This window comes from Martes martes (assembly GCF_963455335.1).
Source record: "Martes martes genome assembly, chromosome: 1".
NCBI lineage: Eukaryota > Metazoa > Chordata > Mammalia > Carnivora > Mustelidae > Martes > Martes martes.
Window position 1 is genome coordinate 156,627,313 of NC_137888.1, and position 14,759 is coordinate 156,642,071.

The 14,759-nt window shown below is 45.6% G+C and overlaps 1 pseudogene across 1 annotated transcript in view; it reads left to right on the plus strand.

Moving 5' to 3' along the window:
• Nucleotides 1-14,759, plus strand: part of LOC308347404 (cytosolic 10-formyltetrahydrofolate dehydrogenase-like) — a 67,828-nt pseudogene that overhangs the window by 45,571 nt on the left and 7,498 nt on the right. The window contains exons 9-11 of the transcript in view: nt 8,579-8,672; nt 11,017-11,135; nt 12,377-12,478. The product of the transcript in view is annotated as a cytosolic 10-formyltetrahydrofolate dehydrogenase-like (transcript). The remainder of the gene's footprint in view (nt 1-8,578; nt 8,673-11,016; nt 11,136-12,376; nt 12,479-14,759) is intronic.

A 14,759-nucleotide genomic window follows, 5' to 3' on the forward strand; every position in this document is an offset into this window, starting at 1 on the left:
GGACAGACCCTTTGAGTATGATATAGTGTCCTTTGTCACCTCTTATTATAGTCTTTGGCTTAAAATCTTATTGATCTGATATAAGGATTGCCACCCCAGCTTTCTTCTGATGTCCATTCGCATGGTATATTGTTTTCCACCCCCTCACTCTAAATCTGGATGTTTCTTCGGGTCTAAAATGAGTTTCTTGTAGGCAACATATTGATGGGTTTTATTTTTTTATCCATTCTGATACCCTGTGTCTTTTGATTGGGACATTTAGCCCATTAACATTCAGATAACTATTGAGAGATATGAATTTAGTGCCATTGTATTGCCTGTAAGGTGACGGTTACTGTATATTGTCTCTGTTCCTTTCTGATCTACTCCTTTTAGGGTCTCTCTTTGCTAAGAGGACCCCTTTCAATATTTCCTGTAGAGCTGATTTGGTGTTTGCAAATTCTTTCATTTTTTGTTTGTCCTGGAAGCTTTTTATCTCTCTTTCTATTTTCAATGATAGCCTAGCTGGATATAGTATTCTTGGCTGCATATTTTTCTCGTTTAGTGCTTTGAATATATCATGCCAGTTCTTTCTGGCCTGCCAAGACTCTGTGGATAAGTCCGCTGCCAATCTAATATTTTTACCATTGTATGTTACAGACTTCTTTTCCCAGGCTGCTTTCAGGATTTTCTCTTTGTCGCTAAGACTTGTAAATTTTACTATTAGGTGACAGGCTGTGGACCTATTCTTGTTGATTTTGAGGGGGATTCTCTGCACCTCCTGGATTTTGATGCTTGTTCCCTTTGCCATATTAGGGAAATTCTCTCCAATAATTCTCTCCAATATACCTTCTGCTCCCCTCTCTCTTTCTTCTTCTTCTGGAATCCCAATTATTCTAATGTTGTGTTGTCTTACGGTGTCACTTATCTCTCTAATTCTCCCCTCGTGGTCCAGTAGCTGTTTGTCTCTCTTTTGCTCAGCTTCTTTATTATCTGTCATTTGGTCTTCTATATCACTCATTCTTTCTTCAGCTTCATTTATCCTAGCAGTAAGAGCCTCCATTTTTGATTGCACGTCATTAATAGCTTTTTTTATTTCAACTTGGTTAGATTTTAGTTCTTTTATTTCTCCAGAAAGGGCTTTTATCTCTCCAGAGAGGGTTTCTCTAATATCTTCCATGCCTTTTTCGAGCCTGGCTAGAACCTTGAGAATCATCATCCTGAACTCTAGATCTGACATATTACCAATGTCTGTATTGATTAGGTCCCTAGCCTTCGGTACTGCCTCTTGTTCTTTGTTTTGTGGTGAGTTTTTCCACCTTGTCATTTTGTCCAGATAAGAGTATATGAAGGAGCAAATAAAATACTGAAAGGGTGGCAAAGACCCCAAGAAAATGCACTTTAACCAAGTAAGAAAAAAACCCAAATCAGGGGGGGAGAAAGGGGATAAAAAGAAGTTGAGAAAAAAAAAGTAAAAAAGAAAACAAAGAAAAAATATAAAAAAGAAAACATATATATATATATATATATATATATATATACACATATTAGATAAACTAGTTAAAAAATATTAAAAAAGAAAAGGGTAAAAGTTAAAAAAAATTTAGCAGAAGGAAAAAAAAGTAAAATAAAAAAATATAAATTAACTGCAAGACTAAAGCATCATGGGGAGAAAGCCATGAGTTCCATACTTTGCTTTCTCTTCCTCTGGAATTCTGCTGCTTTCCTTGGTAGGTGAACTTGGTCTTGGCTGGATTTCTTGTTGATCTTCTGGGGGAGGGGCCTGTTGTAGTGATTCTCAAGTGTCTTTGCCTGAGGTGGAATTGCACCGCCCTTACCAGGGGCTGGGCTAAGTAATCTGCTCAGGTTCGCTTTTGGGAGCTTTTTTCCCCTGAATGTTTTCTGTAGAGTTCCGGAGGATGGGAACGAAAATGGCGGCCTCCCAGTCTCTGTCCCAGAGGAGCCGAGAGCTCGGGGCCCCACTTCTCAGTGTGCCCTCAGAGAAAAGAGCCCAATCACTCCCGTCTCCCTGGCCTCTGGCCGCACTCCAAGCTCACCCAGCCTGTGACCGGTTCAAGGTAACCCTGAGCTGAGAGTTCACTCCTTGGCTCTGTCTCTGTAGCCAGCTTCCCCTGTCTAATACCTGTGAGCTCTGCGACACTCAGACACCCCTGATCCTTCTGTGACCCTGCGGGACCTAGGGCCACACTGGCCCCGCGTGGGCTTCACCCCGATTTAGCCTCTGGAGTGATGTCTCTCAGTGGAGCAGACTTTTAAAAGTCCTGATTTAGTGCTCCATTGCTCCGCCGCTTGCCGGGAGCCAGCCCCTCCTCCCATGGTCTGTCTTCCCATCGCTTTGGATTCAATTCTCCGCCGGTCCTACTTTCAGAAAGTGGTCGATTTTCTGTTTCTAGAATTGCTGTTCTTCTTCTCTTCGATCTCCTGTTGGATTTTTAGGTGTTTGCAATGGTTTGATAAGCTATCTAGCTGATCTCCTGCTACCTGATGTAGTCTCAGCCTGCTACTTCTCCGCCATCTTGACTCCTCCCCCCAGATTTTTCTACTTTTTTGAGAGAGGCTTGGATGACTATGTATTTCCCCCTTAGGACCACATTTGCAATATCCTGTGGGTTTTGGACCGATGTGTTTCCACCTCTCATTCATTTCCATGACCTGTTTAAGCTCTTCTTTAATTTCCTGTTGACCCATTCATTGTTTAGCAGGATGCTCTTTAACTTCGAAGTGTTTGAATTCCTTCCAAATGTTTTCTTGTGATTGAGTTCCAGTTTCAAAGCATGTCGTCTGAAAATATGCAAGAATAATCTTCTGGTATCAGTTTAGACCTGATTTATGATCCAGAATGTGGTCTATTCTGGAAAAAGTTCCTTGTGCCCTGGAGAATAATGAGTATTCTGTTTTAGAATGAAATGTTCTACAAAGTCCATCCACTCCAATGTGTCTTTTGAGGTTCTTGTTTCTTTGTTGATCTTTTGCTTAGATGGTCCATCTAATTCTGTGAGTGGAGTGTTGAAGTCTCTTACTATTAATATATTATTATCAATATATTTTTTAAAATTTTCATTATTAGTTGGTTGATACCATTGACTGCTCCCCTGTTGGGAGCATAAATATTACAATTGTTAGATCTTCTTGTTTGATAGAAACTTTAAGTATAATACAGTGACCTTCTACATCTCTTATTATGGTCTTTGTTTTAAAATCTAATTTTTCTGATATGAAGATTGCTACCCTGGCTTTCTTTTGAGGTCCATTAGTGTGGTAGATGGTTCTCCTTCCTCTCACTTTCAACCTGGAGGTATCTTTAGATTCAATATGAGTCTCTTGTGGACAGCATATGGATGCGTCTTGCTTTTTTATCCAATCTGAAACCCTGTGTTTTGATGGGAATATTCAGCCCATTTACATTTAGAGTAACTATTGAAATATGAATTTAGAGCCCAGGACCTGATGGATTCCCTGGAGAATTCTATCAAACTTTCAAAGAAGAAATAACACCTATTCTCCTGAAGATGTTTCAAAAAATGGAAGCAGAAGGAAAACTTCCAGACTCTTTTTATGAAGCCAGCATTACCCTGATCCCCAAACCAGGCAAAGACCCTACCAAAAAGGAGAATTTCAGACCAGTATCCCTGATGAATATGGATGCTAAGATTCTCAACAAGATCCTAGCAAACAGGATCCAACAGCACATGAAAAAGATTATCCACCATGACCAGGTGGGATTCATCCCTGGGTTACAAGGATGGTTCAACATTCGCAAATCAATCAATGTGATGGAAGAAATCAATAAGAGAAGAGAGAAGAAGCACATGGTCCTCTCAATTGATGCAGAAAAAGCTTTTGACAAAATCCAGCATCCGTTCCTGATTAAAACGCTTCAAAGTATAGGGATAGGGGGAACATTCCTGAACTTCATCAAATCTATCTATGAAAGACCCACAGCAAATATCATCCTCAATGGGAACAAGCTTGCAGTCTTCCCGTTGAGATCAGGAAAACGACAAGGATGCCCACTCTCACCACTCTTGTTCAACATAGTATTAGAAGTCCTAGCAACAGCAATCAGACAACAAAGAGAAATAAAAGGTATCCAAATTGGCAATGAAGAAGTCAAACTCTCTCTCTTCACAGATGACATGATTCTTTATATGGAAAACCCGAAAGACTCCACCCCCAAACTTCTAGAACTCATACAGCAATTCAGTAATGTACCAAGACACAAAGTCAATGTAGAGAAATCAGTGACTTTCTTATACACTAACAATGAAAATACAGAAAGGTAAATTAGAGAATCAATTCCATTTACTATAGCACCAAGAACCATAAGATACCTCGGAATAAACCTAACCAAAGAGGTAAAGGATCTGTACTCGAGGAACTTCAGAACGCTCATGAAAGAAATTGAAGAAGACACAAAAAGATGGAAGACCATTCCATGCTCTTGCATTGTAATGCCTGTAAAGTCCCTGTTTCTATAGATGTTCTTATTCTTTCTTGTCTATGTGATTGTTGGCGTTTCTCTTTGTTTACAGAATCTCCCTTAATATTTCTTACAGGGCTGCTTAGTGGTCTGTAGGGTTGTTGTCCTCTTGTTCTTCCAGCTGTTTCTGGGAAAGGGCCTGGTGCATTATTTCTCAGGCAACCCTGTGTGGGTGGAGTTACCCTGCCCCACTGTCAGGGGAATAGGCTCAGTGGAAACCAGTCTTCTTGTGCTTTTTTTCCCCTGGCAACTTTTTGTGCTCCTTCTGAGGGGTAGAGCAAAAGTAATCACACCCAAACCTCTGGCCCAGAGCAGAAAATTCAGCCTGCTATCTTTAATAAACCCTCCAGGACAGTCTCCTTTTCTGTATGCACCATTGAAAACCATAGCCTCCCAAAGTGTGTGCCCGCAGTGACTCAGAGGTTGTCCTAGGGGCCCAAGCCTGTCCCTGTCTTTTGTGCTTTTAAAACTGTGAGTGGCTGTGGGCTCATCCTCTCACCCACAGCCCCTGGATCCTATGTGGGCAGTGCTCTAAGATCCTTTCCAAGCCTCTACTGCTCTGTGAGTTTTTGCCTGGTTGTGGGCCCAGGCTCCTGATTTTTTCAGGCTGCTCAAGAGAAGAGCAATTCTCAACCAACCTGGCTTGCAGTTTGTGGTGATCTGAGCTGGGAAACCATTCCTGGGCTCACTGACCATAAGCTGTTTCCTGGATCCACTGCTCAGGTACTCTGCTGGTCCAGGAAGCCCCTTTGGCTCTGAAGCTTCTGCTATCCCAAGACCACAATGCTCTCCTAGAATTCTGCCTTTTCCTTTCCAGATCCCCTTTCCGAGAGGTATGTCACTCCTTAGAGCAGATTTCTAAGGGTTCTGATTTTGTGCTCTGGGGTTGTATCACTTTCCAGGCACCAGCTTCTGGTGGCTCCCTCCCCCTTCTGTTTATCTTCCTATATCTCCCCACTCTGCACTTCTTACCTTGCAAAAAACAGTGCTTATCTGCTTGTAGAGATCCAGATTATATATTCTTACATCTCAGACTGATTTCATGGGTGTTCAGATTAGTTTGGTAGAGATCCAGCTAAATTGAGGGGATCAGTTGAAATGGGGTCCCATACTCCACCATCTTGTCTCTTCTATTTTATTATTCTTAAGTAACATGCAAGTGTAGTTTTGTTATCTTCTATGATCCAGTAAGTAAAACAACTAAAGGAAGTTCCAAGGTTTTTTTCTAAAATTCTCTTATTTTCTAGTTTTGTTATGTCATGATTAGAGAATATAGCCTGTGTATTTGTTTGCTAGTGCTGCCATAACAAGGTACCACCAACAAGAGAGCAAATAAAGTCACATTCTGAGGGCCTGGGGCGTTAGGATATCAACATATGAATGGGGTAAGACACAACCTAACCCATAATAGTTGTAAACATTCTGATTTCTAAAATGGAAAATTTCTGGGGCACCTGGCCAGGTCAGTCAGTGGAGCATGCAACTCTTGATCCCAGGATTATGAGTTCTAGCCCCACACTGGGTGTAGAGATTACTTAAAAACAAAACCTTTAAAATGGAGAATTTCTTTGTAATCCAATATATGATACCTTCTTAAAAATATTTCTTTGCTAGTGTAAAACAGTGATATTATTATTATTAGTAGTAGTAAATACACTTTATTTTTCAGAGCAGTTTAGGTTCACAGAAATATTGAGTGGAAAGTGTAGAGAGTTCCTATATACCTCATACCCCCTATGCACACAGCTTCCCCCACTATCAACATCCTACAAATGTGTAGTGACATGCCTCTACCATTGTGGTATACAGAGTTGTGTCACTACCCTAAAACTTCCTTGTGGTCCGCCCACTTATCCCTCCCTCTCTCCAGTCCCTGGCAGCCATCAATATTTTACTGTCTTCATAATTTTTCCTTTTCCCAGAATGTCATATAGTTGGGGTCATAGGGTATATAGTCTTTACAGGTTGGCTTCTTGCACTTTGTAATATGCATTTAAGTTTCTCCACATCTTTTCATGGCTTGATAGCTCATTTCTTCTTAATGCTGAATAATATTCCATTGTCCGGTTATTTATCTGTTCACCTACTGAAGGACATATCAGTTGCTTCCATGTTTTGGCAGCTGTGAATAAAATGCTAATAACATTTGTGTGCAGCGTTTTATGTACACAAGTTTTCAACTCAATTGGTAAGTACCAAGGAGTGTGATGGATGGATCTTAGGGTTAGGTTATGTTTACTTTTTTTTTTTGTTTTAAGATTTTATTTATTTGTTTGACAGAGATCACAAGTAGGCAGAGAGGCAGGCAGAGAGAGAGAGGGAAGCAGGCTCCCTGCTGAGCAGAGAGCCCGATGTGGGGCTTGATCCCAGGACCCTGAGATCATGACCTGAGCCAAAGGCAGAGGCTTAACCCACTGAGCCACCCAGGTGCCCGGTTATGTTTACTTTTGTAAGAAATGGCCAAACTGTCTTCTAAAGCAGTTGTACCATTTTGTATTCCCACAACCATGGATGAGAATTGCTGTTGCTCTATATCCTCTCCAGCATTTGATGCTGTCAGCATTTTGGATATTGGCTATTTTGAAAAGTGTGTTGTGTTGTTTTAATTTGTAATCTCTAATCATATATGTTGAGCATCTTTACATATACTCATTTGCCATCCATATATCTTTGATGAGGTGTGTGTACAGATATTTGGCCCATTTTTTAATTGGGTTGTTTATTTTCTTATTGTTGAGCTCTGTCTATTTTGGATAACAGTCCTTTATCAGTTTATATCTTTTGCAAATATTTCTTTCCCAAGTAGTTATTTTCTTAGTATCAAAATCACTTAGAGAACTGTGGCATCTGGGTGGCTCAGTCAGTTAAACATCTGACTCTTGGTTTCAGCTAAGGTCATGATCTCATGTGTCATGGGATGGAGCCCTGTGTTGGGCTCTGCACTCAGTGGGGAGTCTGCTTAAAGATTCTCTCCCTCTGCCCCTTCCCACACTTGTGCTTTCACTTTCTCTCTCTCTTGCTAAAATGAATAAGTAAATCTTAAAAAAAATCACTTATAGAGCTTCAACTATATTTGAAGCTTTAACAATATTTAGAACTTTTACTACCTAGAGAAGATGCAAGTATCCTACTCCAAACTTACTAAACCAGAATTTTCTCAGGTACACCTGGGCACATGCAGTTTTATGAGCTTGGAGGCAAGGGGGCTGTGGAAAAGGAGGGATTGGGTGGGTGGAGAAGCCCAGGACTGGGCAATTGACAAGGTGGGGGGGGAGTGTCAGGACTGACTCCCAGATTCTTGGCTTTAATAACCGGTTTCAATGAGAGGTTGTTTACTAAAATGGAGAACCCGGAGGAGGAGCACGTCTGGGAAAGATTAAGAGTTTGGTTTCAAATATGTTGAATTTGAGAGGCTGTTAGATATCCAAATGGAGATGCCGAATAGTTAGATGAATCACAAATGGATCCAGATCCCAGACACATTTAGAGGATGATGTGTCTGAGATGGCATTTGAAGAGGTGAGCCAGGGTGGGATCAGCTTAGGAGACAGTGTGTGTTGAAGAAAAGAGAAGATGACCTCATTTAACTTAGTCACCTCTTTTTTTTTAAGGTTTTTTTTTTAAATTAATTTATTTTTTATTTATTTGTCAGAGAGAGAGAGGAGCGAGAGTGAGCACAAGTAGACAGAGTGGCAGGCAGAGGCAGAGGGAGAAGCAGGCTCCCTGCCGAGCAAGGAGCCCGATGTGGGACTCGATCCCAGGACGCTGGGATCATGACCTGAGCCGAAGGCAGCTGCTTAACCAACTGAGCCACCCAGGCGTCCCACTTAGTTACCTCTTTAAAGACCCTGTCTCCAAATACAGTCAGATCTGAGGTACTGGGGGTTAGGACTTCAACATAATGAATTTTGAGGGGACACAATTCTGCCTGTGGCATGCAACAAGGCCCAGTGAGCCCTGGGCACTGAGGACACTAAGCACTTGGGGTGCAGCGACCAGAGTTCTGGCCTCAAAATGGATGTATGGAGGGTGGTGGAGCTTGTACCTCCCCCTCAGCACCTGGCAGCCCCCTGACCCCTTGCCCACTGTCACCTACAGGCTCACTGATTGGCCAGAGACTCTCAGACTATCCTAGTGTGTGGAAAATTAGGTTCACAGGTTCCACAGAGATGGGAAAACATATCATGAAGAGGTAGGTGGTTGAGGGTACATCTGATCACAGTGTTGGGATATGGACAGTGCTGTGTGTGAGCTTCACGCAGGTTGTGACTCTGTGTCTGGGTTTCTGACAAGCCCTTGGTGAGGTTGGTGCAGCTGCTCTGTGGAGCACACTCAGACCACGGTGCTGCTGAAGACTGAATGCAATTTGGGGCCACGAGCACAAGTACAGAGCTGCTCTGTACTGAGTTGTGCTTCAAGTGTAAAAGGTCCACCAGATTTTGAAAACTTAGTACACAAAATGCCTCGTTAATAACTTCTTATATTGATTGCAAATTGAAATGATATTTTTAATTAATTGGGTTAAATAAAACATGTTAGAATTACTTTCATTGGTTTCCTTTTAGTTTTCTTTTAAAACTTAAAGAAATTTTGTTTAGTTTTTTAGTTGGTATTAAAGAATTGCTATTACATATGTGGCTGGTATTTGAGGTGTTTGTTCTATTCTATTGGACAGCCCTGTTCTAGAACATTCTCTCATCTCTTACTCCTTGGACTTGCCTCAGGCAGCTAGAGTTGTGTTCCTGGCTCTGTCACCAATTTATGATATGACCAGGGCCTAACCCTGACCCAGGCCTCAGTTTCCCCATCAGTTCAGCAAAGGTAGTTTGCATTCTCCATGGTACTGGTCTATGTAGCTGATGAGCTTGGAGAGGGCTGGACCACAATACAGTACCTTGTAGCCCTGGCATCCCCAAGACAACCATGGGATGCCTGAGCCCCACCCCACTGAAGCTGAATTCAAGGGTTGGGTTTCAGGCATCTGTACTTGAGTGAAAGGTACAAATAGAGAGGAGCTGGGCTTCTGTTGGGCATACTGATACCTTTCTGTGAGGTCATGTGACCACCCTCCTCTGTCTCTGTTGTAAGACTCATGCATGAGACTTCCTGAGGCAGTCCAGCTATGATATGAAAATTCCATGGAGAGAAAGGCTTCTCTTGTGTTAAAACAACATCTCCTTCTGGTCCCCAATGCAGAGCAGTGTTCCTTCTCCCTGGACTCTTCTGCAGGCTCTGACTCTGCTCTCCATGGTCCCCTCTGTGCATCACAAGATGGGATTCTCTACCCCTTGGCCCCAAACCTGCTCTGTGAGCCAGGGTGCAGCCTGGACCCTGAGTGGTGCCATGGTTAATCACAACAGCTTTACATGAGATCCTCTTCTGGGTCAGGAGCCACAGCCAGTGTGGCTGGTGAAGTATGTCTTTAGGGTCAGTAGAGGCTGATGTCACAGCCTGTGAGGAGGCCAGATGGAGCTGTACTGATTCATTTTGAGTGCAGGAGAGTAAGCCTCAACACTGAAGAGAGGGAGGCTGACCATGGTGCAGGACTGATGGACACAGTGGGAAGGGTAGCTGCAAGCAGTCACAGTGGCTCATTCACCTGTCATTATTCTAGAGCTAGCTGGTATAGCACTCCTGTGCTGTATAGGGGTGTGTGCTAAGGCCAGAGAGAGGGCTCAGTAAATGTCAGGTCTGAGGACTCCAGGGCAGGAGGGCTTGGGTAAGCATCCTGTCATTGTGGGACTGCCATCTTCTGGAGGCTTTCCAAGACTACTGTGGCTGGTGCCTGAGGTGGAAGCCCTCTTCCTGGGTCAGTCCTGAGTGAGGAGCACCCCTCCCCACCCTGTGCCATGCCTGTCTTTCCTTGGGCGAGTCCTTTGGGTGTCCCTTGAGAGGACAGTATCAGTGAGTCCACTTTGTGCCCACCATGTAGCATGCACAGGATTCCCAGCTTCTCTCTGCACCTGTCACTGAAAATCTGAGCTGCCAGAGTCCCTGTGGCACAGCAGCTGCCCCAACTGGGGACTGGTTCTGTGTTTGGTTTATTCTTGGATATTTACCAAACACTGCTGCATGACCAGACAAATGCCTGCCTGCCCCGGTGGGACTTATGCTTTGATGGGCAGGGTTGGACACAAGTAAAATGTGCAGCAAAACACAGCAGGCACAGAGCACAGGGGCATGCCATTTATAGGGGGCAGTCGGGCAGGTACCCCAGCAAGGGGATGGAGCAGAGGCCAGAATGAAGTGAGGAACCAGCTTTGAGGATATCTGAAGGAGGAGTGATCCAGAGAGGGCTGTGTGAGCAAAGGCCCTGTGGTGGGTGTGGGCCTGGGTGTGGAAGAGGAGGAAGGCAGCACTGTGGCAAGGGGAGGGAGTTAAGGAGAGCTGATGAGCATGGAAGCAGGGAGAAACTCCTTCTGAACCCCTGCTTTTTGAGCAAAACATGCTTTGCAGCTTCCTTTGGCCCCTCCACCTGGAATCCCCGTGTCTCAGTCTCCCAGGGACCCAGCCCTACCAATCTCTGTCCCTTTCAGCTGTGCCCTGAGTAACGTGAAGAAGGTGTCCCTGGAGCTGGGAGGGAAGTCGCCCCTTATCATCTTTGCTGACTGCGACCTCAGCAAGGCTGTGCAGATGATGAGGGCCTGTCTTGGGGGTGGAGGTGGGGCACCCATCTCTGATTCTATGGTCAAACTTACACATTTGGCCTAGACTGGCAGGAAAGGACCTAGGGGACAAGGAATGACATATGCCTTCCAGGAAACAAATTTCTCAAGAAGTTTCATAACTATCAGGATTACTCAGATCAGCTTCACAGAATGATAAATGTAAGCCACAGTTCCATCTGTTCTGAAATCAGCATGACAACTTTTAGTTTTTCCCATGTCCACTTGCCCAGCTCCTCCACTGACTCACTGGGCAGCCTCAGGCAAGTTACTCAATGTTTCTAGGCTTCGTGTTCTCACCTGTATCATAGGGAGAATACGCCTGTGGTTATTACAGGGATTCAATAAGCTATGAAGTCTGAAAGGCTAAGAAGATGTGGCGGGTGCTGTGTGTCAGTGGTTCTTTTGTTCATGTTGTCATTGTCATTGTTATGCCTTGGTACCCCTTTCCACACCTGTGGGAACAAGTCAGTTCAACCAGGTGTCCAAATATGCCTCATTCCCTCTAAGTCTCACTGTGCCTTAGAGGACAATGTGATGCCCAGCATAGACATGAAAGGGAGTGCAGCTTCAGATAGGGAAACTGAGAGAGGCAAGTCCATTTGCAAAGGGTCTTGGCACCAGTGCCAAGGCCATTACTTCAGGGCCAAAGCCCCAGGCCATGTTATTGGGCAGTGCAGTCCCAGCTGCCAAGAGTCAAGCTCTCGCTCCTCCCTTGCCCCCCCCACCCCCCCGCCCACCAAATAGGGCTTCCAGGTCCAAAATGCAGGCTCCCTTGAGCCTCTGAGGACACTTATTCTGGACTGCTGTCAGGAATTCTCTCAGGTCTAGGCTGGCACGCATTCCCTCCCAAGACAGGGGGCTGTCTGCCTGCCTTTGCCTGTCATCTGCTGCCTGCTCCAAGCTAACAGACTCTCCGGGCTCAGCCCCAAGAGTGTGGACTCTGACTCCTCCTGCATCACCCCAGGGAGCATGCCTGAATACAAGGTCTCCTCTCTACGCCCTCTTGTCCTGCACAACCTGGACACAGGTTTCCCCCCAAGGGATGGGACTCATCTCTCCTCTTGAGGTGACTGAAGAATGAGTAGAGCCTATATGTCCATTGCTGGCTGGGCCTGGGCTGCCATCCCATTGGAGATTAGGACACACACATTCCTCCCCTTCCCTATAAGAAGGTGGTAGCTGGGCCTGGTGGGATTTGGGGTACTGGCACCCCAGGAGCAGTTGTGAGCCAGCATCCTTATCCATTCTCCAAAGGGGGAAAACTGCATTGCAGCAGGACAGCTTTTTGTAGAGGACTCGATCCATGACCAGTTTGTGCAGAAGGTGGTAAGTTCTGCTGCAGAGTCTTCACTGGGACGGCTACCTATGCTTCAGGGGTAGGGAGCAGGGAGGCGGGGCTGGACCAGGTGGAGTTGGGCACTGTCCATCTGATTCAGGAACGCCTCAGGCAAAACTGTATCTTTTTTCACATGTTTTTTATTATTTCAGCAAGAAATGGTAACCCTGGAGCTCAAACTGACATAACCAAAAAGGGTCTGTCCTACGTCAGCTCCCCAACAGTGAACCCTTAGCCAGGAATTCAGGTGAATATGGCTCACTGTGGGTGAGCTGTCAGGGGAAGCCTGGGGGTAGGAGGGACCAGAAGAGGACAGAGACAGGACATGGTCTTAAAGTGACAACCAGCCCTAGCCTGACCCACAGATAGAAGCTCTGGAGCACAAATGATACCTCTTAGGTATACCCCTGGGGTCAAGGGGTCAGGCTTTTATCCCCTGTCAACAGTTGCTGGCTATGAGTGTTTGTGGGCTAGAAGAGGTCTCCCTGGGACCTGGGACCAGCAGCAGCTATGAGAGGTGGGTGGGTACTCACAGGTAAAGAGGTTGGGGTGTGGCACTCAAATCCTGTCCTACATTCTTACAACACAGGACCAGAGTGGAGATTACTGTGTCCCCCCTGACTCTGTTGGAAAAAGCTGTGGGGGAGGATGCTGGTTGGTGTTACGGGTTCCAGGTCCATCCCTGGTCCATTCAGTGATTGTAGGGCCTGCAGAGCTCTGGTTGGCTAAGCTTCAGCCAAGAACCCTTCCCCACATCCTGGCGAGCAAAGTCTGATCCCAGCGGATATGAGAGAAGATGCTGGAACACATTCCCTACGTGCTGTAAAAAAACTGTATTTAGGAAGCCAGGAAAAAAGACAGAGCAGGACTGGGACAAGGCGAGGCAGCTGTTAGGAAGGCGTTCTGGAGAGGGTCTTAGATAACGGGTAAAAATATGAAAGGCAGTGAGGAAAGAAACAGGATTTCTAGAAGGGAGTGTAACAGCTTTTGCCACATGACAATCTACTCCCAAAACTTGATGGCTTTGGGTAACAGCCGTTCATGCAGTCATGGTCCCGTGGGTGGGCACTGTGGGCACCAGCCCAGGTTAGCCTGAGCTTGCTCGTGCATCTGCAGGCAGCAGGGGCTCTTGGTGGCTGCATTGGGATGGCTCATCTTTGTCCCTGCAGTCCTTCATCCTGTAGTGTGTGCTCAGACACATGCTGGGCCAATGGCAGGACTCCTAAGAGTGAGAACAGGAGTGTAGAGGCTTCTTGGGACCCCTCAAGTTTGCTTCTGCCACATTCTGCCTGCCCAAACAAGTCACAGATTAGGCCAGATTCAACCCTATCCCAATGAGAAATGAATGCAATGCATAACCCACTCTCACTGTAATTTGGGAGCTGGGCAGCCTGGTGAGCGAGTCCTTTGCTGCAACAGGCCCAGCATAAGACTAGCTGAATCTGGGGGCACAGGTGGGAAGTCATGATGGAGGGCATCATTAAGTGGCTGCTCACTGAGTGGGTGTAGTTGTGGAGAACATAGCTGGGCAAGCCCTGGTCCCCTCCAGGTCTGCAAAGGAGTCATCAAACCCCCACAGGGTGAGGGCAGGGGTCAGAATCCCAGGAGAACTGTCAGGGTAGTTTCAAGTCCCAAATATGGGAAGTGAGAGGCACATCCAGGACACAGAATTACTGCTTTTGGCATCTTAGGGATGGAGTTGGGGGTAGGGAAGAGTTGGTGGCCAGGTGGGAATAGGGAAGGAGACTCCCTTCAGCACAGAAGGACTAAGGGGTCCTTGGAGAGAGGGTAGGGGCTGGTCCTTGGGGGCCTGAGTGTCTTCTGATTAGGCCTGGCTGGGGGGTATAAAGCCTGAATGGAGGGGTGAAGTAGCCCTGGGCTCAGAGGAGGAGGCAGCCAATCAGACCTGACCTTGATGCACCTACAGTGAGGGTGGAAATGACCTTGTTTTGTCTTAAGAAACTGAGGAAGAATCCTGGAGAGAGGTGGCAAAAACAGGAGGGGTGAACCGCAGCCAGGAGCCCAGAAGGTCTGAGGTCTACCTCCCACTGGTTGTGCCATCTAAGTTCTTTTCCATAGCACAAAATCCCATATTCAAGGGCTTTTCTGACTCTCTGCATCCAGCCCCAGAATCCATTAGATACCATGTAGCACATCTTTTGTGGAGACCAAAACCTATGTCTCCAAGGGGTAAATCCTAGACCTACCTTTAGGTTGACTGAGGCAACAGGGAACCTTTCTGGAGGAGGGGAACTTGAAGCTGTGCTTTGAAGCA